The sequence below is a fragment of the Piliocolobus tephrosceles genome, chromosome 6 (genome assembly GCF_002776525.5).
Source record: "Piliocolobus tephrosceles isolate RC106 chromosome 6, ASM277652v3, whole genome shotgun sequence".
NCBI classification, from domain to species: Eukaryota; Metazoa; Chordata; class Mammalia; order Primates; family Cercopithecidae; genus Piliocolobus; species Piliocolobus tephrosceles.
In genome coordinates, this window is record NC_045439.1 from 138,070,892 (window position 1) to 138,075,114 (window position 4,223).

Below are 4,223 nucleotides of genomic sequence, written 5' to 3' on the forward strand. Positions count from 1 at the left end.
GCTGGGATTACAGGCATGCACCACTACGCCCGGCCAATCTTTTATTTTTAGTAGAGATGGGGTTTCTCCATGTTGGTCAGGCTGGACTCGAACTCCCAACCTCAGGTGATCTGCCCGCCTCGGCCTCCTAAAGTGCTGGGATTACAGGTGTGAGCCACCGTGCCTGGCCTAAAATCCCCATTTCTTAAAAGTGTTTCAAGTCTGTTATTTGCAACCAAGAGCCTAACTTCACACATACAGATTATTGGTTTCATCAAATGTGAGGGTTTAAGGGATCTCCCTTGCGATTCCATCAACCATTCAAGATTCCCCTTGTCGAGGTCGTTACCCTGTTTGAGGGGATGGAAGGGGCAGAATATTCCTTAGGCGTTGCAAGAGGAATCCAACCTTTCCTGGGTCACAACTCTGACGGGAAGCTGTGCCCTTAGTCAGGTTTCCCCAGTACTGGTGGCAGTGTCTGAGTGGGCACTTCCTTAGATCCCCTGCAGAAATACTCATGAGCTCCTAGAGGACACTGATTTCCGTTCTCTCCCAATTCCCTAACATGAGCAGAGTGCCTGGAGGGGATTAAGTGTTCAATACATACAATTGGAAAAACAAGGCACTTTCAGAGTCTCTTGTTGATTCTCAAAACTATTTTGGTAGTGTTTTGTTTTCATCATCAGCCTAATTTCACACTTGAAGAAATAAAAGTTCAGTGATACTGACTTGTCAGAAATCAAAGAGCTCATCAGTGGTGGATCCAAAACTCTCCATAAGGATATAATAGCCAATAACTCAAATTCCCTCACTCACAAAAATCTTTTCAATCATCTCCCCTTCATCCCAACCACTGATGTAATTCAGATCTTCACATTCCTTTTCTCTTTTATCCTCAACTTTTAAGTTCAGGGTACATGTGTAGGATGCGCAGGTTTGTTACACAGGTAACTATGTGCCATGGTGGTTTGCTGCACAGATCATCCCATTACCTAGGTATGAAGCCCAGCATCCCTTATTATTCCTGATGCTCTCCCTCCCCCCAACCCCATCCCCACCCCCAAGGCCCCTGTGTGTTGTTCCCCCACCATGTATCCATCTGTTCTCATTGTTCAGCACCCACTTATAAGTAAGAACATGCAGTGTGTGATTTTCTGTCCCTGGATTAGTTTGCTGAAGATAATGGCTTCCAGCTCCATCCATGTCCCTGAAGATCACATTTCTAACCTTCCAACAGATCTTCCTGCCCAGGTTTTACCCCCAACCTATCTTCCACACTCCACCAAAGTTAAATTTCCAAAATCTAACTCTGATCACACCACTCTCCAACAGTCTACTGCATATGAGACAAAGGCCCTAACTCTCAAAGCCCTCCATGATCAGGCCTCAGCTTGCTTTTCCAGTCTCATTTCTATCACCAGATTCCACTCTTATCAATTCTTTTCATCAAAACACTGGGCTTTCCCTCGGTATTTAACATGCCATTTGTTTCTCTTCCATAATCCATTGTTAGCTTTTTACCAGCCAGCTCTATAACTAGCTCATACATACAAGGGAATGTATGACAAATTTATGGTTTAAAGAATAATAAAAGAACAAACATGCTCCCAGCTAAACATTACCAAAACCCCCTATAGTGTTCTTTTAAGTCTCTGTGCCTCTGCACATGCTAGAATGTCCTTCCAGGCCTTAGTCTACATAGTAAACTCATCCTTTGGAAGCTGATTCCATTGACTTCCTCTGGGAAGCCTCCATGGACACCCCTGAGGGACACAATGCTTCTATTATGCCTCTGCTATGGCATTTATAACTATTATATTTGCTTACACATTTGTCTCCCTGGTAGGTTGAAGATGTCAAATATTTGATCTCTGAACCTCTGGTAACCAATTTGAAGTTCTAAATGCTCAATAAATCAGATGACCACACAATCCAGTTTGCCTGGGAGAGTCCTGGTTTATGTCTGTTGCCCTGGAGTAATTATTGTAAGTGCTTCTTTCACTCATAAAATCATCCTAACTTAGATGACCAAATCACCCTATCAATAAATATTGTTGAATTAACAAATGACTTAATGAGTAGAGAAAGACTTTCACTGTCAGAATCTAGGCAGGAAAAGTTGATGTGTGGATTCTGCGGTCACTGTAGAATCCACCTTCTCCAGAAGTGCTTGACTCTCCTGGAGATAGAGGAGATGAGTTTGCACACACCAGATGCTCAATAACCTTTATTGCACAAGTTAAGTTGAAAAATGTTAGCACGTTCCTACTTCAAAAAAACCTTGGCCGGGTATAGTGGCTCATGCTTGTAATCCCAGCACTTTGAGAGGCCAAGGCAAGAGGACTGCTTGGGCCCAGGAGTTCAAGACCAGCCTAGGCAACATAATGAGACCCCTATCTCTGCAAAAAAAATGTTTTTAAACTAAAAAAGAAAATTAGCCAGCCATGCTGGCCCCACTTTGGGAGGCTGAGGTTGGAGGATCACTTAAGCCCAGGACGTTGAGGATGCAGTAAGCAATGTTTCATGCCACTGGACTCCAGCCTGTGTGGGAGAGCAAGACCCCATCTCTAAAAAGATAAATAAAAATTAAAATCTGGATGTAAAATGTTAATTTATAGTACAGATCAGTGTGGCAGAGATCATTAAATATTACCTACATTTACTACTTAGTTAAACCTAGCTGGTAGTGAAATGTAAAGAGCTGGCTTTACTGCTTATTGTAAATAAAAAATGCAAATTCAATACTCCTAAAATGTCAGTGGGGACACGATTTAAAAAAATTAAACAGATGCACTATGTTTTTTTTTTTTCTGAGACGGAGTCTCGCTCTGTCACCCAGGCTGCAGTGCGGTGGCCGGATCTCGGCTCACTGCAAGATCCACCTCCCAGGTTTACGCCATTCTCCTGCCTCAGCCTCCCGAGTAGCTGGGACTACACGCGCCTGCCACCTCGCCCGGCTAGTTTTTTTGTATTTTTTAGTAGAGACAGGGTTTCACCATGTTAGCCAGGATGGTCTCGATCTCCTGACCTCGCAGATGCACTATTTTTAAAAAAACCTCTTCTCAGCCAGGCGTGGTAGCTTACACCTGTAATCCCAGCACTTTGGGAGGCCAAGGCAGGCGGATCACAAGGTCAGGAGATCAAGAACATCCTGGCTAATGCAGTGAAACCCTGTCTCTACTAAAAATACAAAAAAAAAAAAAAAAAAAATTAGCCGGGCATGGTGACGGGTGCCTGTAGTCCCAGCTACTCGGGAGGCTGAGGCAGGAGAATGGCGTGAACCTGGGAGGTGGAGCTTGCAGTGAGCCGAGATGGCGCCACTGCACTCCAGCCTGGGTGACAGAACAAGAATCCATCTAAAAACAAAAAACCTCTTCTCAGTATGTATGTATGTGCATACACACACCAGTTAGGGTTGCCCTTGTTCTTAGGGAAAGATAAATACAAGTTTTATTTAAACTTTTTTTGTAATTCAAGTAGAAAAAGCTATTTTTTAACTACTGTTACATAAAAAGTTTTAATGAGACGGAGTCCTGCTCTGTCGCCCAGGCTGGAGTTCAGTGGCCCGATCTCGGCTCACTGCAAGCTCCGCCTCCCGGGTTCACGCCATTCTCCTGCCTCAGCCTCCCGAGTAGCTGGGACTACAGGCGCCCGCCATCTCGCCCGGCTAGTTTTTTGTATTTTTAGTAGAGACGGGGTTTCACCGTGTAGACCAGGATGGTCTCGATCTCCTGACCTCGTGATCCACCCGTCTCGGCCTCCCAAAGTGCTGGGATTACAGGCTTGAGCCACCGCGCCCGGCCGAAAAAGCTATTTTTTAACTACTGTTACATAAAAAGTGGAAAGTGAGGCAATCCATCTTTTTGACAATAATCTTCTCTTCTTCTAACAGTGCCATCTTCTTTGAAAAGTCCAGATAATTCCAGGCCGGGCATAGTGGCTCATGCTTGTAATCCTAGCACTTGGGGAGGCTAAGGTGGGCAGATCACAAGGTCAGAGTTCGAGACCAGTCTGACCAACAAGGTGAAACCCCATCTCTACTAAAAATACAAAAATTAGCTGGATGTGGTGGCGTGTGCCTGTAATCCCAGCTACTCAGGAGGCTGAGGCAGCAGAATTGCTTGAACCTGGGAGGCGGAGGTTGCAGTGAGCTGAGATCGTGCTACTGCATTCCAGCCTGGGCAACAGAGTGAGACTCTGTCTCCAAAAAAAAAAAAAAAAAAAAAAAAAGAAAGTTCAGATAA